Genomic DNA, 22,512 nt, shown 5'->3' with positions numbered 1-22,512 from the left:
TATTCCCCTCTTCACCTTCGCAATACTCTCCGACCTTGTTTAAGGGTACAGGCTTAGTGTTCTTTTGTGGTTTGCTCAGCTCTTGTATACCCTCTTGCAGTCTCGATGTTGGATCTTTTATCTCAAATTTCTCCAAGCATTTTCTTACAGTGGTCCACATATGTGGTCTTAGCCTCAAAAGCTCAGCTAGAGTGATAGTGCATGTCACTTGTGTTGACAAGATCTCTATCAATCCTTGCGAGTCCATGACTTTTTCTGATGAGATTCTTCGTGAGGGAAGTGCTCTAATCTCGGATTTTGCTTCATACTCTCCTAAGTATGAAGGTAAGGTATTCAGTGAATGAGGTTTGCTCTCCATTGTTCTAACAGAGCCCCCATCTCCCCAGTAAGATTGCAGATCCAAGTCCACTTGAGATCCTGCCTCAAATTCCACTATGAGAGGATTCCTGATGTCCTTTTCCCAATTTGTCTGATTAGCCTGGCAACTTAGCTCGTTTGCAAAGTTTGCCTCTCTCACTTGTTTCCAAAATTCATTGTAATCCTCATCTTTTCCGTAAGACCTCTGTATGACTGGATGAAAACTCTCTATCTCCTGATCGGTTGTGTTCAATATTATGCGGTCATCCTTGTGTGTATTTTCAGGCTTTTGTGCACTGGGAGTATTTTCAGCTACCCGTGAAATGATAGTCTCTTGCTGAATTGGGTTTTCCGTTCCACAATTCATTGTTTCTCTTGGTGGTTCTAATAAGGCTTGTGCAGTCTCGATCATTCTCTGGCACATTTCAAGTCTCTGCTTTTCCAATTCCGCGTTTGGGTATGTCATCCACCTTTGTTCTTGTGTTTGGTTGTTCTTTAACCTAGCTTCATAAGCTCTCATCAGTGCGTCCAATGGTTCGTGTACTTTGTCGACTAGCACTGATCCCCCTGAGCTTAAGCTCGTTGTTTCTTTGACACTCTTTTGTTTCATTCTTTCCAGACTCATCTCTCGTTTCCTGTTTTGACTCTCAAGTTTTTCTAATCTATCTTTAGTTCGCTTTAGTTCCTCAGCTAGAATAGCGTCTTCACGTTCTTTTCTCAACTTCATGCGTGCTTTTCTAGCTTTCCATGTGTTTCTCTGACTCCGCGGTTCTTGACTAACCACTTCAGTCACTAACTTTCCATTCTCAGGTTCTCTAGTGGTTTTCTTAGCTTGAGCTCTAGTAACAACTTGCGTTGGTATCAGAGTTTCATTTTCAGACCCACTGCTGGTAGGAATAGTTTCTAGCATATTCAATGTCGTCTTTTGCACTTTGTTTGGATTCTTTGAACAATCCTCAATGAAGTGAGTAACCCCACACTCAGTGCAATAAGCGTTAATTCTAATGATTTCCGTATGTGGACAAACATTCATCAGATGGTCACCTCCACACTTGTAACAGGGTCCTAGTGCTGGTCTTGGTCCCACTTGATTCGTCCTTTGTGGATAGGATGGTCTTTGTCATGTTAACCCTCCATGAGCTATGAACATCAATGTTCTTGCGTCCAAATTGTATCTCTCTTCATCAGAAGCACTTGTAACTGTTGGTGTTCCAACATTCCCATCATGCCCCATGGTTCTGGTTGTTGGGTTCTTCTGGTGGGTAATACACAGTTGGAGACATGTGTGCACCAGATTCTTCATAATAGGCTTGAACAGGCACTAAGGCTTGTTCTTCCTGATTCTCTAAGGTTGGTGCATATCTAATGCCCACTGGTCTTGATCCTGGTAAAGGTGGTTGTTGTCCCAATACCGGTTGCGGTCTTTCTATCCACATAGGTCCTGGTACATTTCCCGTTGGGTATCGAGGTACTGGATGTACCTGAGGTGGTGCTAATTGAGCAGGAGGTGCATACTGACGCTCCCTTACATACCCTTTGTTGTAATAGCACTCCTCTATTGGATGGTTTGTCCATTTTTGTTCAATAGCACACCATTTCAGTGGTTTTGGCAATGGTTTTTGGTATGGTGCCATCCTTTTTAGAGCATCTTCTATCATTTGCTCTACATTTGGCATGGTTGTTGTTTGAACATTCTTTTTAGTGGTAGTCTCGCTCGCTATGGAGGAAGAGCTACTGGATGCGAAATCTGTATCCGTTGACACCTCTCCATAAACCGTACAGTTATCCACTAAGTACAATGCCTCTCTCGTTACTTGCTCGAAACTTGTACAAGCTTTCAAGTGCAAGTCCTTCTTGAGAGTGTCGTTTCTCAATCCTTCAATAAAGAGAACAGATAGTCTGTCATCTTGTGGTCGTTCACGTATTGAACATCTCTCAATGTATTGTTTGAAGCGAAGTGAAGCTTCCTTCACTTTTTCGTGTTCTCTCTATTTAAAAGCATATATTTGTGAGACTGTATTGTGCTTAATCCCTCGTTTTGAGAATTCCTCAGCAAACTCTCTTAGCAAATGGTCAATGTCATGGAATCCCCCTCTGTTCAGTGGTTGAAACCATGTCAATGCCGTACCTTCTAGAGTAAGACCAAATCCCTCGTATTGTGTATGGAAATCTGTTATCTGCTCAGCTCTTAAGACTTGCTTAAAGAGTGACACATGTGCATACGGATCTCCTGAACCATCATACTTCTTTGGCATACACTTGGCTACTTGAGATGGTCTCATACGTCTATGGTCTGCTACCAATCTCATTGCTCCTATGTCCCGGCTAAAGCTTTCTCTAGCATCATGGACTTCATGGGTTACCCTTGTCGGTTCCCCTGCCCTGAGTCTACTACTAGGAGGTAAATGTGATGGTTCCGCTTCGAACCTTAGACCTGGAGTGGTATATGTGGGGATTGGAACTGCACTACCTCGATTCGTATCCATTGACTCTCTGGAATGTAATGATCCCATTGGTCCGGGCTTCGAGTACTGAGGTTGACTGAAAGAGTGAGCAGCCTGAGTTCTTTGTCCTCCTGTCGTCATTGGGTTTTGCACTCCATTTGTTGGTGCTGGTCTTTGTGAGCTAGAAGTAACATAATACTGATGTAGTGGTCCCCCAAAGTATGTATATCCTTCTAATTCTTTCTTGCCCATTGTTGAATATTGCCTCCCATACTTGTCGTAAGCGGCAATTTTCACTTCCGATCCCTCTGTGTAGGTAAAGACATAAAGTCTTTTTTGGTCTGTCAACTCTCCGGTGTAGGGTTCTTCACATCTATAATAGAGATCTTGCTCCCCATTATTATATTTGTATAGCCCCACATAGATGTTATCAGTGTTGATCCTTGTAGTTTCATTCTCTCTTCTTAACCTCGCATCAGGGAAGTTCATTATTGGTGCTTTCTCCTCGAGTTCTTCATCTACTTTGGCTTTGGTGCCCATCAATCCCCACTTGTCCACAATGTTAGGGTTTAGGACTACCAAGTACATGGTACCCTCGTCATCTAGATATCTATCTCCGCTATAGCTCACAGGCACTAAGTCCTTGAACTCACTAGGTCTATCTTCTATCTTTACACAATAGCGGTCCATTCCATCTTTGTAGATCTTGGCACCTTGCTCATTGTCATACTAATATTTTATGAACAATAGCTTCATTGTGGCGGAAGGGTTTGATGATCCTGCTGCCATATTTTCTCTGTTGTTTAGGTTCAAGTGTTCCAAGTGTTCGGTGAAAATCTCGTAAGATCTCTCCGAAGAAGTATCAGAAACACTTCCTTCAAAGATCGGCTCTAATGGTTGCACCCAACTTTGGTTCACACTTCCCTCGGTTGATATGACACTTGCTTGTTCCCCTTGTTTTGGTTGGTTATTCTGGAGATTCCTGCCCGATCTCAAATTCATCAATTCCCCTAAAGGACTTTAACTTTTCCGTCTCGGCAATTTGTTTTCCCAAGTTTTTGTGGTCAGAATTGATCCAAACTGATTGATACTTGGTCAATTGTTTAATCTTGTCAGTTGGACAACTTCTGTTTCATCAAGTGAGAATTTTGTTGCAGTTATGCTGAAAAAGACATTATACGCGTATGATGTCTTTTTTCACAGATTTGGACTATTTTGGTTATGCTCACTCTCAGTAGCCCCCTTATGCTCTATCCACTCACAAAATTCCATTTGAACTCTGTTTGAGCAAGTTATGGCTAATTTAGGCTTTTCTTGGCAATTTTCCGCTTTTGACTTGTTTTGGGTCAATTGTGATCCAAATGGGATGAAACTTGAAATATAACCTCTAGACAGCTATTACAATGGATCTATGTTGGCAAAGTATCAAAATATGTCCAAAATTAGGTCAAAGACATCATACACGTATGATGTCTTTTTCATCAATTTGGGTCAAGACTTGATATTTATGCTTTCTACAGTGTTTGTAATAATCTTGTCAGGTCAGATATCAAAAATAAGCAGTAGATGTGCTAAAAGACATTATACGCGTATGATGTCTTTTGTCCCAGATTTTGACTATTCTTGGTTTTAAGCCTTCTTCAATGTTTATAATTGAGTTTCAAGTGTTTTTGTTAGGTTTTAATGTAAAAACAAGATCTGAATCCAAAATTTCCTATTCTTTGCGTTTCTTGGACTCCGACTTGTCTTTTTGGGTTTCTTTGAGTGTTAATGCTCTTGTTTTAAGTTGAAATTAGGGTATAACCCCCCTTTTGAACACTCTGGTAAAGTCAAAATTTCTGTTTTGGTCTCTGTTTGATCATTTAGACATCATACGCGTATGATGTCTAAAGTTGCAGATTTCCAGTTTTTTGCAACAGAATCCTTCCTAAAGCTTTCTCAAGTGCTCAGCAGCTCCCAGATACACAGAAAATTTCTCTGACTTTTGTTTATTGCAAGTTTCACTACTAACTCGACGGTTTAGTGATCTAACATGCAATCAACCATATCAAGCAAATACTCCAATGATTACTAGCTCTAGATCAGGATCAAATGAAGTCCTACCTAAGCTATTCCTAATCATAAAATGGGTTTGGTAATTGTGATTTTAAAGAGATCCACTGCCACTCACGGACTAGCAAATTCTTCTTCTATCAGCAACTACTCAACACCAACAAAACAACAAACAAATCTAAGCTAAACTAAAAATACTGTCAACACGAGAGACCCAAGAATACCCCACTTCCTAGTATCTCTCGAGATCTTCAGAGTCCACCACTCCTAGATCTTTCCTAACTAAAGTATACAAAGTAGTTTATACGACTCACCTCGTAGGATTAGTCTAAGGTCACCTACTTAGGGCTCTCGTCCCCGGCAACGGCGCCAAATGTTAAGGCGGTTACGCCGCTAGCGGAAGTAAATAGCGAGAACTCAACCAACAACAGAATTTGTCAGACGAGGACGGAGCTTGACCCGTAGGCGCATGGAAACAACTAGGTGGGTGTCAAATCACCTACTCGACCTTCTAATGACAATCACTACTAAGGAAATCAAATCTAAGTTCTAAAATACGCAAGTGACTGAAATCCGTACTACGAACGAATGCTATACGAAACAGGATCTAGGATCATTGAATCGATCTCAAACTCAAGGGGAAGTCTATACACTAGGTAAGAACAACACCCTAAAGACTTGAACTGCAAAATCAACCTATAACCACTCTGTGCGGTAAACGCGTATGAAGACAGGCCGAAAAATACAGGTGATCGAAACTTGACCCCGATGGTACTAATGTGTAGCTCTACTCGTTGTGGTTCTATAGATATGCTGCACGCTCCATTCCGACACACGAGTTGGAAGAAAACTCACACCGAAGCTCGTAGGAACTTACCACACATAGAAGCCGATAGCGCGCACTCTTGGTATCTGTGCGTAGCTCTCGCCGTTGCTAACACAATGGCGGTGTCGCTTCTCCAATGGCGGCTCTGTAGCTCGCGTAGCAAGTAAATAAGACTCTCACTCTCTCTCTCTCTCTCTCTCTCTCTCTCTCTCTCTCTCTCTCTCTCTCTCTCTCTCAGGCACAGTCACGGCGCTCAAAAACTCACCTTTTAATAATCTGCCTCGTTTAGGTTACAAAAACTTTGGCTTATATACCTCAGCCTTGGAGGTGAGAACATCTCTAACTAATTACATCAGCCAGTGAAATTACTTCGGGATTACAAGCTGGAAACTCAATTGAGTCCCGTTACTTAATGAATGGCTCAAATCAAAATTAATGTCGGAAAGACATTTATTACAATCAATGGTTACAAAATGATGAGTGTGAGCAAAAATGTGGGTGTGATCCTCTGCTGGCTCAATAGACACTAGTGTAGGTTGTAATTAGCTGTTCGTATTGTTTTTGTTGCTCTTCAATCTCTTCTTCTAGCTTCTATATCATTTCTTGATTTTGGATGTTCTGTGCATGAGAGACCTAACCTCTTCTTGGGTGAGGTGAAAATCCTCTTTTTAGCTTCTTCTTTTCCCTTGATGATGTAAGGACACGGGTCCTATGGGCAAGGCCACTGGCATGGCCGGACTCTTCATCATGTGCTAAGCTTGATGGAGTGGCCATTGAAGTTTCTGACACCAAATTTAGAGATAGTGTAAGGTGGATTTGATACTATTGTAGGTTTTAATTAGCTATTAGTATTGTTTTTGTTGCTCTTCGATCTCTTCTTCTAGCTTCTATATCATTTCTTGATTTTGGATGTTATGTGCATGAGAGAACTGACCTCTTCTTGGGTGAGGTGCAAATCCTCTTTCAGCTTCTTCTTTTCCCTTTGATGCTGTAAGGACACGGGTCCTATGGGCAAGGCCGGACAATGTGTACGCTAGGGGGAGGCTATAAGATAGCATGGTTGGGTGGAGACTAGCACACTGCATTACTCTCCTCCTTTCAATGGTAAGCTACAAACTTCAAGGAAGTAGTTTCACGCTTCCTTTTCATTCCTTAGAGAAAGACAAGTTTTCTTCCAAACTTCCATTTTCTTCAAGAAAGAAGCTTCACAAGTGAACAAAAGCCTTCACAAAAATGATGAGTTTTTGTGAAGAATCAACGAAGCTATTCTTACAAAGAACAAGACGTGAAGCGCTACAATTCTGCAAGGCGAGGATCGCATGCAACACAAAACTCGCTGAGCATAAAAAAACATGACTTCAAGCTTTACAATGTACAAGTTGACATTCTTCTCTGTCTCTCTCTACATTAGTGTGTGTTTACCATGATCGAAAGGATATCCCACATACACACACTTTTGATTTTGAGCACGCACATCAAAATTCAGCAACCACGGGTGCTGCCGACACTGATATGCATGACGATGATGGTCTAGGAGATCATGGCCTTGTAGGTATGACTGCTTTCAAGACTTTGTAAAATCACCAAAGCGTACTTGAATGCAACTTCTCTGCATTAAATGCAAATGTTACAAATCTTACTGAGCTACTTATGAAATTTATGAATCCATAGACGGCTCAAGGAGCCCAAGCTGACACGATTCAAGGATTGCTTAAGTTAGCCAGATGCAGATGGAAAGATTTCTTGAAACTAGTGAAAAGATTCCTATGGAAAAACAAAACTAAAGAATTGATGCCCTAGCAATTGGCAGGATGAAAATCCGTGGCGAGACTTGTAGAGAAAGGAAATATCAGGATCCTTAACCCTAGTACTCATGCAGAAGCCTAGTGTACCAAGTTTGTGGTGGCAATCTCGAAGCAAGTCCAAGCTTGGGATATTATGACAAAGGCCATGATGGACAATGCCAAACTGTGGTTTCAAGGAGGCCAATGTAAAGGGCTGGAGATGCACGACAAGGCACAAGCACATACTCCCACCTTGGTATCTTTCTCCTTATCTTATCCATGACCCATAGGAATATTTTCTTGTGGGTAACATCCACTCCTAGAGGGGGCCCTAAGTGTCTGAAAATCTTCCCTTTCGTCACACTCTCCCCGGTCTCCACTCTTGCAGCATTTTCTTTGAGCAATGTCACCAAAGGATGAGATCCACTGGTGATCATTATAGGGGCTAGAGGACAACTCTGCTTGATTGATCTTTTGACATTGAATGCCCCCACAATTCTTTCATTGAACAAAAGCTCAGATTGGCTACTCGCACCAAGGGTGCTGATCAATCAACACATACATGGCCCAAAGCCTAACAATTTTATGACATTTTTGATGAATGACCTTGTGATCCTATCATAAGTTTTATCTAAATCTAGCTATAGTAGAATACACTGTTGCTTAGTGACTGTTGCATATTCTATGCCAACCATTTCCACCAGAATTTTTATCATAGATTGACCTTCCCTTGATAAATTCATGCTGATGGGGAGTGATGACTCTGTTTAGGAGGGGAGAGAGGTGGTGATGGTAACCCAAGTGGAGGTGAAGGACCCTTCTCCTGTAGAGTAGATAAAGGCCCAAGCGTAGTCATAGACCAACACAATGAGAGCGGACAGGGTGGCTAAACAAGGAGGATCTAAATAGATGCAAGGTGTAGATCAAGAAAGAATTGACCAAGATTATTGGCACTCTATACTTGAATATAGAATTCTGGAGGAAACAGAGGCATCCTCTGGGCCTATGGATGCTACCAAGGGAGATAGAGCCTATCAAGATTCTAAAATAATTCTCCTGCATATAGTCAAAGTAGAGGATGCTATCACCGTTGTAGCCCTCCTGCTTTGATCAAGAGACAAATCACCGAGCTTTCTAAATCTATGATGTCCTTTGTTTTCAAGGGTAGGGTGCCTGCCAAAGTTGAACTAGTTAATTGGCTTCAGATCTCCAACGTTTTGAATCAAGGAGGTTCTGTATCTAATGCTCAGTACCTTGCAAAAGTATTTTTCTCAATGCAATTCAGTGTGACAAGGCGTCAGTGTCCAAAGTCTTGGCCAAAGGCACAGTGTTCATCAATTAGTTGCTTGTGTGCACGCTCCCATCGGACCCCACATTTGAATCCCTTGAGGTACTCCAAGATATGTGATCGGTATGGGTGGAATTTGTCAACCTCGCATTGTGGCCCAAAGGCAACTTGAAAGATCTAGTAGTAGCCCTCAGTACCCCATTATTTGTTCCGTCAAGCAGATCAGTAGGTACCCCTTTATTTGTACCGTCAAGTAGATCAGTAGGTACCGTCACCAATAAGGTGTGTATCATAAATCCCCAGTCCAAGAATCTAGTTGAAGGCCATTCCTCTAAACTTTGGCACTTGCTTTGGTGCTTGCTTTAAGTGTAACAAATTTAAGCACTTTGTTAGGTCATGCCCAACTGCATTAGCCATGGTCCCATGCCCGATTTTTGGTAAAAAGTTACATATGCTACACTCCATATGAACACTGAAACAAAGACTCCTACATTGAATACTAATGAAAAGGCAAGAGATTCCGGGATGTTGACTACAAGCAAGGGAACCCTAGAGAATCTAGAGAAGCCCTTCAAATCCCATAATTTCAATAAAAAGGCCACCCCTAGATACTGCTTTACATCCACCGCCCAGAGAAAAATGACATTCCCAATGGTTCAAAATATTGTTATGTCACCAATGTTTAGAAAGAAAGTTAAGAAAACTAACAATGTTGGTCGTATTACCGAAAAGCTTAACAATACGGCTGATCAGATCAAGTTTCATGTCTTGAGCTCTACTTGCATTCAAATCAGGCTGACTAGATTCATTGGACGTCCAAGCCTCAACTTTGGGATTATAGGGCGACTCTGGTTTATCCTGCAGGCATCTCATCAATCAAGCTCTCAATCTCTTTGCTTATGTAACATTTAATGGTCTAGTAACTTGTGTGTAGCGGAAAATAGCATGAACATAGTGAGCATTTCATTAGAATAGCTTCCTAATGAGAATAACAAGAGTGCTTGGGTGGAGAACAAAAAGCATAACACCTAGTTAGATAGCATGAACAATACTTCAAAAGAGAGAGAAATTAAGCAATTGACAACAGTTGAGGACCAGATTTGCATGGAGCCAGGCCCCCTCCAAAAGGCTTTGTATTATGGTTTCTCCCATCAAGAGAGACATTTTACAATACAATTCTTTGTGTTCCTTCAATACTTGCCAGTGCAATGAAGATGGAAACTTCATGCACTAAGCAAAACACTTATCAAACACAACATCAATTCCCTCACGGTCTCGGACCCAAGACCTCACACACCTTTGAAGATGGTGAGAGCTAGAGGGGTATGAGAGTAGATTGAGAGGAAGAAGGAGTATTCTTACGAGAAAGATGTACATCTCCTCACATAATCACTCATGTTAGCATAGCTTAGCTTAGTAATTAGCATGGTAGAGGAGATGAGCATGCATTGAAGCTTGGCTCTTGGTTGGATTTGCATCACAAAGCCAAGAGTTGGTGGTGTAGGCCTCCCTTATCACAAGCTTGGAGTAGGTGGTAAGCTTTCCATTAAAGCTTGAGAAGGAGAGAGAGTCTTCTTTGCTTCACACATGAGATTTTGTGAGTGTGTGTGTGATAATGCCTTGCAAAAATCAGCCCCCTCTCTCTCTTGGTTGACCCGGGTCCCCTTGCTAATTACTCATGCTACAGCCCTATTGGACCTCCCAGCCTAAGCGAATGGAAATTAAGCAGGATAAGTGATAGCCTTCTGACATGTGTCCCCCTTTCCCCTTTTGTGAGAGCTTTAGGTAATTATTTAATTCAACTAAACTCTCATTGGACCCCTTTGCCTCCTGGCCAATAGGAATCAGGCAAGCCATTGGGCTGCTGAATGCTCATTGGTCTCCTTGGGAGACTGTCCAATAGTCTTCTAGAGAGCTTAATTCCTATTGGTTCTTTTGTTAAGTGTTTTAAATTAATTAAACTAGATTTACTCTAGCCTAATTCTCATTGGTCCACCTCCAAGGCCATCCAATAGGATTTGAGTACACCTTGTGGGCATCTGGGCTAGGGAGCTGACATGTGTCCCTCTTTCCACTTGTGTACAAATGAAGCTTGTGAGTGTGTGTGGGTGTTTCTCTCTCATCCCCTACTTCTTGGGCTCGCCCCCTCCTATGTAGGGCTTGACAAAGACTTTTTGGGAAACACACAAAGCATCCAATTCCCCTAATGTTTGACCTTTGGACACAACCTTTGAATTTTGGAACCTTAGCATTTTGGAAGTCTTAATGGGCTGAACCTTAGGGTCTTTTGAGCTCATTGTTGCACATAGCCCTTTTGCAGATGACCCCCCTATTTTCCCTCCTTTGGATCCCTACTGTGGCCGGTCTGCTAGCTTAACCAATATTCTAGCTTTTTCTCCCCTGGCACTTTCCCATATTAAATGATCAGTTTAACATTAGAAAATCTTTTAGGAGAATTAGATATTGATTATTATGACATTACCTCTCTCTTGAAACCATAGTCGTCCTCGACTATGGGGTAGAGAAGATAAATCATATTCATTAGTCCTTTTCGTAGCGGGTAGAGGATCCCTATGTTACCCTACGACATCGTTCGAGAATGGATGACTAGTCCATTTGGTGCTTGAGAGCCTAAGCTTCCGCAAGCATGTCTACACATTAGTTCTATCAATCTTCCATAGTAGAGTGACAAGGTCTACCCGGGAGACGTCGTCTCCACAAACTTGATCTAAGCATGCATACTACTTCATTTTTGTGCACAATAAAGAAAAAGAGAGTCTTATAAGACAAAAACTTTGTTCATTTTTAAAGTTTGTACATTTGCTTACTCTAGGGAAGCATTATAAGCATTGACAAGGTTTAGGTTATCCTTTAATTGTATGCCTTGCATCCATGTAGCATCTTCAAAAGGATAATTTTTAAACTTAATAAGATATCGTTGGATAGTCTTACCGCCTCTTAGTACCTTGTCTTCATGTCGGAGAATGGACTCGGGCTGCAACACCTCTTCTTGGTCCTCGATCTCCGGTGGGTCTTCAATAGTTGGTTCTTGAGGCGGCTCTCCTTTGTAAGGCTTTAATAGGCTCACATGGAAAGCATTGTGTATGAGCCAATGACTGGGCAACTTGAGTTGATAGGCCATCTCAATAATTGGCCTAAGAATCTGGAAGGGACCATAGTACCTTTTTGCTAACTTAGCATAGTACTTTTGGTGTCCCGTAGGATTCTTGCATGTCGTGTGCCTTAATCGAGCCTTGGGAAATTTGAGAAAGACCCAATCATTTTCTTTAAAGGCTTGGGCTCTTCTGTGCTTGTCAGCAGCAGCCTTTTGCCTTTGTTGTGGGATAGAGATAACATCCTTAATCTTTTGGAAAGATTCTTGTAGGTCTCGGCTATACTCATCTGCAGCGAAGATCTTCCCGTGTACCTTAAGTAGCAAGGGACTTTTTGATCTTCCCTCAATTACCTCAAAAGGTGCTTTTTCCGTAGAAGTATGTACATTGTTATTGTAGGCATACTCCACTAAGGGTAAGTACTTCTCCCATTGGGATCTTTGATTTACTTCCGTTACATAGGCTTTTAGTATATCAAGAATTGTTAGGTTAGCTATTTCACTTTGGCCATCCGTTTTCGGGTGATAGGCCAAAGTGAAGTTTACCCTTGTTCCTAAATTCTCAAAGAGACCCTTCCGGAAATTACTGGTCATTCTAGGATCTCTATCTGACACTATGGACATTGGCAAGCCATGGTACTTGAAGATTTGTGAAATTAAGAGAGTTGCCATTTGATGGGCTTTGATAGTCTTTTTGACAGGTATAAAATGAGCTTGTTTACTAAACCTGTCTACTATCTTCCATATTCCCGTATTCCCATGGATAGACTTAGGCAATCCAAAGATAAAATCCATGGATATTCTCTCCCATGGTGAATCAGGGATTGACAAAGGTTGAAGCAATCCAAGGTGCTTTCCTCTATCAAACTTCGTCTTTTGGAATACCACACATTTAGAAACATACTCTTGTATGTTTGCTTTCATGGTAGGCCAATAGAAATATGTTTCAATCCCCTTTAGGGTAGGCTGAATCCCTCTATGCCCTGCATAAGGAGGAGCATGAGATTCATACATTACTTTCTCACATAGTGAGCTAGTAACGCATAGTCTATTGCCGTAGAGAAGATAACCATCTTGTAAATTAAATGGTTCCTCTTTCTCTCCTAGTGCAAGGGCTGAAATCACATCTCTAAAATCGGGATCAATAGCATACTCATCTATCATAGAAGATAGATCATTGTGAGTTGCTATGGAAACCGCATTCACTCTCGGTCGTCTTGAGAGTGTGTCAGCTACTTGATAATGCTTGCCAGCAATGTGAGCAATATGAAAATGAAATTGGGAAAGGAAATTTTCCCACCTCATTTGATTGTCGGAGAGCTTGGTCTACGTCATGAAGTACGTAAGACTTTGGTGATCTGTTCGCATAATGAAAGGAGTCCCCAATAAATAGTGCTTCCATGAGTGTAAGGCATGTAGAACTGCAAGGAGTTCCTTTTCATATATGCCTAGAGCTTGCTCAACAGGGTCGAGCCTTCGACTTTCATAGCCTATGGCGTGCCCTTCTTGAAGCAAAACAGCTCCAAGGCAATCACCACAAGCATCACATTGGACCTCAAATGGCTTTGAGAGATCCGGTAGTGTAAGCACAGGTTGAGAGATAAGATTTTCGAAAGCATTGTTCTCCTTGGCAGACCATGTGTACCTAACGTTTTTCTTTGTTAGGTCATGTAATGGTCCTGTTATTAGTGAGAACTTTACTATGAAGCGTCTATAGTATGCGCACATACCTATAAAGCGTCTTAACTCATGAAGATTCCTTGGTTTAGGCCATCCTTTTATTACCTCTAACTTTGATGGATCCATTTGGATGCCATCTTGAGACATAATGTGACCTAAATACTGAATCTTTGCAAGAAAAAATCACTTTTCTTTCAATTAACATAAAATTTATTCTCTCTTAGAACTTGAAATATTACCTGGAGGTGTTGCTTGTGTTCGTCTAATGAATTAGAGTAGATGATGATGTCATCAAAGAACACTCCAGTAAAGGTTCGGTGAGGCTTGAATAGCTTCTCCATCAAGCAGTCAAATGTGGTCGGTGCATTGGTCAAGCCAAAAGGCATGACAATGTATTCGTAAAGACCAAACGTAGTGCGAAATGCGGTCTTTACAATGTCTTGATCAACTATCCTTATTTGATGATAGCCACTTTTTAGGTCAATCCTACTGAAGTAGGTGGACCCTTGTAGCTTATCAAACAGGTCTTCTACCCGTGGAACGGGAAACCTATTTTTGATAGTGATCCTATTTAGTGCTCTATAGTCTACACACATATGATATGTGTCGTCTTTCTTTTGCACTAGTAGCACAGGAGAACAAAATGGAGATGAGCTAGGCCTAACCATGCCCTTCTCAACTAACTCATGCACTTGCCGCATAATCTCCTCTTGTTGAGTTTGAGAAACTCTATAAGGAGGTTTGTTAGGCTGTGAACTTCCTAGAAGAAGTTCAATTGCATGGTCATCATTACCTCGTTTAGGAGGTAGCTCACAAGGGATGTCGTCAATAAAGACATCTTGAAACCCCTTGAGAAAATTGGATAACTCTAATTCATTTTGATTCTGTATATTTTCTTTTGCTAAAACATTAGGTTCATTTTGAGAATCTTTAACAAAAATCATGTACACGGAAATAGAGCTCTTTATTGACTTGTTGAAATCTTGTGTATGTACAATGGGTATAGTGTTACCCATTTCATTAGCATCTATATACATATCTTTTTCCCTGAACTTAAAGGAGATTCTTCTATCAGGGAATTTAACATTGGCAGCCATGTGACCAAACCATGGTGCCCCTAGGATTACATCCTCATGCTTGAGAGGAGAGATAAATAAGTCCTCTTTGTCCACATAGCTTTGGACATGGAGCCTCAATTTCCCGATTAACGGAGTGACTGAAGCTTCTTGCCCCTTGAAAGCACCGTCTGCGGGTAGGACATCTCCCATCTTGTAGGCTTGTATGCCTAGCTTGGTGGCCAACTCTATATATATAAAAGTGTGAGTAGAACTAGGGTCAAAGAGAATAAAAGCATCATGTTCTCTTACCTTTCCCCAAGCATGGCATAGAGGAGATCCTTTGTGGTGAATTTCCTCCTCTTGGATTTCGACCAAGGTAGCTCTAGGAGGTTCATGGTGGGTATTCTTTTGGGGACAAGTGCGGTACGCATGCCCTTACTCGCCGCAGTTGAAAGAGCAGTTATCCTTGTGACAACGCTCAAGCTCTTCAGGAGAGAGTTTATTTTTGCATTTATAAACTCCCTTCTCTTTAGATTTTTTGGGGTTGCCCTTAGGAGACTTTTGGACATTGTCCTTCCCCTTAGGCTCATTGGAACCCTTGTTGTCCGTGGGCTTAGAATTTCTTTTAGCCCCCGTTTGGAAATTGATTTGAGAGGCCACCATAGTATGGTGTATAACCGCCGATATGGTGCGTGGCCTTTGGGAGTTGACATACTCCACCATTTCTTCAGTTAAGCCCGCACAAAAATTGTTGCTTTTGCTCTCCAAAATCCAACTTTTTGAAGACAGTGGCTTTGAGTTGTAGGTCCCAAAACTTGTCTACATATTTGTGAATGGATTCATAAGGAGAGATCTTTAAGCTTCGCCATTCGGTGAGTACTTTGTCTTTGGTATCGGTGGCCAAAAACTGATTCATAATGGAAGCTCTTAAAGCTTTCCATGTTCGTGGAGCTTCACCATTGGCCCGTAGGCTAGACCACCATTGCCTGGCGGACTTTTGAAAGTGCATAGCTACATAGCATAGCTTAGAGGACTCCGTGAAGCCCTCATCTCCAAACGCCGCATCGAATTGTTGGATAAAGGCCAAGACTTTGTCCGTAGCACCAAAAGTGACATCGTAGGTAAGGAAAGAGATGCTCTTCCCTCCCTCTTTGAACTTCTTGAGCTTGGATGACCTCTTCCACGCGGCATAGGATTTCCTATGGTCTCTTCTTTTTTATGGTTCAAAGGTTGGACCATCACTTTCTTCAGAAGATGAAGAATTTGAGGAAGATGGAGAAGAGGGTGACCTCTTTCTCGCCTTTTTCTTGCCTTGATCTTTGTTTTCTTCACCATCACTTTCATAAGAGGAAGAGGATGAAGAAGATGGAGAAGAGGGTGTCCTCTTTCTCGCCTTTTTCTTCTCTTGCTTTTTGTCATCCCTCTTTGAAGTATGGTGTGAAGAAGTATGCGATGGTCTTCTCTGTTTTAGAGGTGGTGGAGAGCGTTTAGCCCGCCGTCTTTGTGGATCCATCTCCGCCGAGGTGGTGGGAGACTCACTTCTTTCTCGTTCCTTTGGTGGAGACTCTTGAGTTGTCCTTTGAGAAGGAGATGCGTCATCAAGGAGAAAATTTTTGAGCCCTTCATAGGGATCCTCTTCTTCTTCCCGAATCGGAGAGGGGCCTCTTTTGGAAGTCTCGCAAGGAGGCTTCCTAGGTGCTCTCTCGTCATTGTGGGGATCTTGGAGAATCCCATGAGCACGAAGCTGTCGTTGCACTTCACTTTGGAGGGATGGATTGCCCATGGCTTGTTAAAGCCTAGAAACAAGATAGTTAACAAGCATCGGGGCATCATTCGTAGCTTGCTCATTAGCAAAATCAAAGTTATCAACATTAATTTCACTCTCTTTACTATTGTCAACCATTCTAACAACTTGTAGGTGTAAACTTTTTAGGTGTACTTTGGCACTTCAAGCCCTAGTTGCTACTCCTCTTTACCCCTTTAGAAAAAGCACTCAAGCTATTGTACCCATGGCTCGAATACCATTACTTGCAAGGAATAAAAGAGAGGGTCATTCAACACCAAAAAATCACCGGCTCCTGTCAAGCTTCTAATAGCTCAATAGTGGTTAAGCCGTAGGCAAGCCCTGTCGTAGGACTCCAGTATTAAGACCATAGCTCTCGACGGTGATGCCCCGTTAACTGCACAAAGGCAGGCACTCTCCAAGGCTGAAAAATCCCTATTCTACTTACTCACATGAAATTAATAGTACCAACCATTTATAGCTAGCTTGAGGACCTCCCTTCTTGAGCAAGAAAAGAGAAACCTTGTGCTCTTATACCAATGTAACATTTAATGGTCTAGTAACTTGTGTGTAGCGGAAAATAGCATGAACATAGTGAGCATTTCATTAGAATAGCTTCCTAATGAGAATAACAAGAGTGCTTGGGTGGAGAGAGCAACAAAAAGCATAACACCTAGTTAAATAGCATGAACAATACTTCAAAAGAGAGAGAAATTAAGCAATTGACAATAGTTGAGGACTGGATTTGCATGGAGCCAGTCCCCCCTCCAAAAGGCTTTGTATTATGGTTTCTCCCATCAAGAGAAATATTTTACAATACAATTCTTTGTGTTCCTTCAATACTAGCTAGTGCAATGAAGATGGAAACTTCATGCACTAAGCAAAACACTTATCAAACACAACATCAATTCCCTCACGGTCTCAGACCCAAGACCTCACACACCTTTGAAGATGGTAAGAGCTAGCGGGGTATGAGAGTAGATTGAGAGGAAGAAGGAGTAGACCTCACACACCTTCAAAGATGGTGAGAGCTAGCGGGGTATGAGAGTAGATTGAGAGGAAGAAGGAGTATTCTTATGAGAAAGATGTACATCTCCTCACATAATCACTCATATTAGCATAGCTTAGCTTCGTAATTAGCATGGTAGAGGAGATGATCATGCATTGAAGCTTGGCTCTTGGTTGGATTTGCATCACAAAGCCAAGAGTTGGTGGTGTAGGCCTCCCTTCTCACAAGCTTGGAGTAGGTGGTAAGCTTTCCATTAAAGCTTGAGAAGGAGAGAGAGTCTTCTTTGCTTCACACATGAGATTGTGTGAGTGTGTGTGTGATAATGCCTTGCAAAAATCATCCCCCTCTCTCTCTTGGTTGACCCGGGTCCCCTTGCTAATTACTCATGCTACAGCCCTATTGGACCTCCCAGCCTCAACGAATGGAAATTAATCAGGATAAGTGATAGCCTTCTGACATGTGTCCCCCTTTCCCCTTTTGTGAGAGCTTTAGGTAATTATCTAATTCAACTAAACTCTCATTGGACCCCTTTGCCTCCTGGCCAATAGGAATCAGGCAAGCCATTGGGCTGCTGAATGCTCATTGGTCCCCTTGGGAGACTGTCCAATAGTCTTCTAGAGAGCTTAATTCCTATTGGTTCTTTTATTAAGTTTTTTTAAATTAATTAAACTAGATTTACTCTAGCCTAATTCTCATTGGTCCACCTCCAAGGCCATCCAATAGGATTTGAGTACACCTTGTGGGCATCTGGGCTAGGGAGTTGACATGTGTCCCTCTTTCCCCTTGTGTACAAATGAAGCTTGTGAGTGTGTGTGGGTGTTTCTCTCTCATCCCCTACTTCTTGGGCTCGCCCCCTCCTATGTAGGGCTTGACAAAGACTTTTTGGGACACACACAAAGCATCCAATTCCCCTAATGTTTGACCTGTGGACACAACCTTTGAATTTTGGAACCTTAGCATTTTGGAAGTCTTTATGGGCTGATCCTTAGGGTCTTTTGAGCCCATTGTTGCACATAGCTCTTTTGCAGATGGCCCCCCCTATTTTCCCTCCTTTGGATCCCTACTGTGGCCGGTCTGCTAGCTTAACCAATATGCTAGCTTAGTGACATTCACTAGAAGGCTTGACCTCTCTAGCGACACGCTCCAAGTTGTCCTTATCCTCGGATTGCAGGCAACTTCCACCTCAGGACAGTCTCTAGCATAGTGATCAATTTTGCAACATTTATAGCAAGCGTTCGCGAACAAGGCAAACGCTGACTCTGCCATTAGGTGCCAAAATTGCCCATATTCAAATCCGGATATTTTGGGAATTGGTTTTCTCATATTTTACACTATGCATACCTTTGTATCTAGGCCCGATCTTACCCGTTGCAGTTTTGGAATGAGCAGTGCCATGCCCAACATGGCAACGATTGAGTCTACAGAGTCCTATAGCTAGAGAGAAAAGCCCTTGAGCGTAACCCACAGAAATCCATAAACTCTTCGTTCGGAGAAAACTCGGGTAAGGCATAGCATATGCAAAGTGAGAAGCTCCCCATATCTCATAACGAGATCATGCACAATTTGCTCGGAGACACATCATGCCACATAGAAGCCTTTCCCTACCACCATAAATCGTATTCCTATTGTTGGTCGCCGCTACCACCCACTACCATAAGCCTTGGGTCATCATATGACGGACCATAAAATACAGCACCATTGAGTGAGCATAGCATTTCTCTAGGCTCTGTATCGCAACTTCTGGACTAAACTCTGCCTGTATTACGTACCCATCTTTAGCTTTATTATGATGTAGCTTAATCGCCCCGTGAAGAATTTCCTCTAATGATGTACGAGTGCCAAAGAAGGAGGGCTTCAAATTTTTTTCCAAATTGGCGGTATTTGCATGCGAATCACTATCCCTTTTCCTCCCCTCCACTGTGAAGACAAATTCTTCCTCTCGATCGAAGGGATTATGCAAATCCACCCCGCCCCCACCCACCCACGCCCCCTCCCTGCCCATCTTGAGCTGCTTTTACTTTAATATAACTATCCCACTCTTCGTGGGAATTGCTTTTAAAAAAAAGGAGAAAATTCACTATGGCCTACACAAAGCTATTCAGAAGAATTTCATAATAAGAGGCTTTGTGAGAGAGAAAATAGAAAGTGTCATAAAACATGTGGTATCACAATAAAATATTATGTTTTTTGGAAAAAAAGTGTAACGACAAATTATTTAGATTACAATATATTCCAAAAGCATAAAAAATAATGTTTGACACAATACTCAATGTCCCTCTTTAAATAGAGAGGTGCGCAAGTGTCAACACCCTCTCACAAGGGCCTTTTTTTTTAAGTCTATTATCATTAGCTTGCCATGTGGCACTAATCGGCAAGCTTTATCCAATGGTCTAGAGATGCACTCAAAATCCAACCCTTTACTAAGGACTACATGAAAGAGTTAGTGATCCTTTTTCATCATTGAGCCTTATTATAGACCAACTACTACTATGCATGTTAGTGTCCTCTCTCCTTAAAGTTCTAGCTTTCCTCAATTGCACCATGCTCTTCTAAGAGGTTGTCTCTTTGGAGCTTGATCCAATCATCTTTTGTTCTCTATCCTTTGTTTCTAGTCTCTCTCATGTAGCTATTTGTCAAATAATTATGTGATTTTTTGCTTGAGATCAAGAATTATAAGTAATCTCTAAAGAGCGTGTAGTTCACGTAGTGTATGCTTTGAAAATTCTCATTAGTTTGATGGTTTTTGAACCACATAACATATTGGGGTTGCATCAAGTGTGATGAAAATATGGTTTTGATTATTTCACTCCATGTCTTCATGGTTTTGGCACCAAACCTGATTTCATTCTGAGCTTGTTTAGTGATTGAAATCATAAATGGTTGGTTGTGGGATAAGGTTGTGTTGATGGCTCTATAGAGTGCTCGATTGTCACACTCTCTCTACAAGAATCTAAGCTTTATGGAGTGTCTAACAAACCTTTTGTATGCCTTAATGCAATTTTGGGCTGAATTTATGGGTAGTGATACGTCTATGCTAGTGCCTAACAAGCTATGTTGTTTCTGATGAGCTTCTAATAGCCCTCAATTCCATTTCTCTACAACCTTTGCCTCTAACCAAGTTGGATTTTTTCCATCACTCTACAATCATTGTTCACTTATCACCTGCCCCCTTTTGAAATTGAGGTGCTCCTTTCTTTGTTGAGGCATAGTAGGGCATATATTCGGGGCATTGCAAGTTGTAGGCAAGGTTGCACAAGGTGGTTAGACCTTGTGGTAGTAGTAGCAAGCACGGGGGCGTTACAAACATGGGTGGGTCCTCAAATGGGTGGGGAAGAGGGACAAAAAACCTTTAAAGTATAGTAAGCTCACCTCTTTTGAGATATGGCTGGAACTTACCATTACTAGTCCACTGCAAATAGTACAATTGTAGGCCCTCCTTTGCAAGTGGCAACACAACCCATCACTCCTTTGATTAGTGGGTCCCATTAACCAAGAACCTAATATGCTTTTCTTGTTGTCTCCCAAATAATGCCTTGAAACATGCCCCTAAAGCATGGTGCTTCATGTACGCAAGCATGTATGTGTAAAGATTAAATAAGTGATCAAATAACACCAACCCGAATTCTAATCAAGCCTATCCTCTCCTACATAAAGAGGCCATTGGCACACTTGTAGGGAGAGCCCTAGAGTAACATAGTTCTAGAAAAAATTCTTCGAGAAACACTAAGAAATGGCATGAAATGGATTTCTTAGAGCAAGAGATTTCAAAGGCATATTGGAGGTAGAGGGATTGGTAACACTACACAATTCTTACTAAGGTGCACTAACCCACTAACCCCTTCTAACCTAATGACAACGAGCGTTGCCACCATGCAAGATATGCAGGCTTGAATTACACACTTTTCTTCCCCCAACAAGGTGACGGTTTGTAAATTCTCTCCTAAATACATGTCATTGCAATTTTCTATGCCTTCTCTCTCCATAGCTCCTCTATTTTGGTGATTTGTCTACTATAAAGTCATTGTATGCATTCTCTCTCTCTCTCTCTCTCTCTCTCTCTCTCTCTCTCTCTCTCTCTCTCTCTCTCTCTTGCGGTTTCTCAAATCTATGAGAAGGTGATATGTTAATTGCACATGGGAAGAGGAATTTCAAAAAAAATTTCAAGCACTATTGGGGTTAAACAAGGATGTCCATTGTAACCAAGTCTTGTTGTTCTATGCATTGATCAATCGGAACAAATGGTAGTTGAGTTTATCCAACAAGAAGGCATTGAAGAGGTTACTATTTGCAATGCGGTAATCATGTTTTTTTCTATGTATATGAGGTAGTGCTTGAATTACACACTTGAGATGATGCACAAAAGCTTATGGTTTTCCTTGAGAACTTTTGCTTGCATAGTGGGCTTATTGTGAATGAATCCAAATAAAAGGTTTTGCTTGTGAGAACCAATCATAAGGAGAAGCCACGCATTGTGTACAATAGTGAGACACTTGAAGTGGTTAAGAGCTTTAAGTACCTTGGCCTTGAGGTTTCGGCCAACCACAATGTGCTATATGTTGTTTGGAAGCTAAGAAGAGAGCATACTATGGGTTTGAGAACATGTGTAATGCGGGGGTTATCAAAGGTTGAGTTCGCAAGGAGGACCTTTTTGACATATTGGTGACACCAATTCTTCTTTATGGAGTTGATGTGTGGGGAGGGGGCATCTCAAAGTCTATGTAAAAAGAGTTTGAGAATGTCCAAATGCACTTTCTTACAAATTTCCTCCAAGTAAGACACAAACACCATAGATGCTCCTACATCTTGAGTTGGGATCTCTTTGTATTGAGGTTATGGACATGGGAAGGATTGTGGAGTACATGATAAAGATGCATCAAAACCGCTCACATCAACTTCCTATAATTGCATGGGAAGCAAAGCATGGGATGGATGCAAGACGTGAGGAAGTGGTTTGGGAGATGGTATGCATTACACTTGCTACATGAGCCTATAATTTTATATATATATATATATAGAGAGAGAGAGAGACCAACACAAACCATGTCTACAAATAGCTAGATCTCAAGCAATATCCACCACAAACAACAAAACACTCCTAGTATGGTGTGTGTGTGTGTGT

Source organism: Adiantum capillus-veneris, chromosome 15, assembly GCF_014529385.1.
Source record: "Adiantum capillus-veneris isolate H3 chromosome 15, ASM1452938v2, whole genome shotgun sequence".
Taxonomy (NCBI): Eukaryota; Viridiplantae; Streptophyta; class Polypodiopsida; order Polypodiales; family Pteridaceae; genus Adiantum; species Adiantum capillus-veneris.
This window is presented reverse-complemented; position numbering follows the sequence as displayed.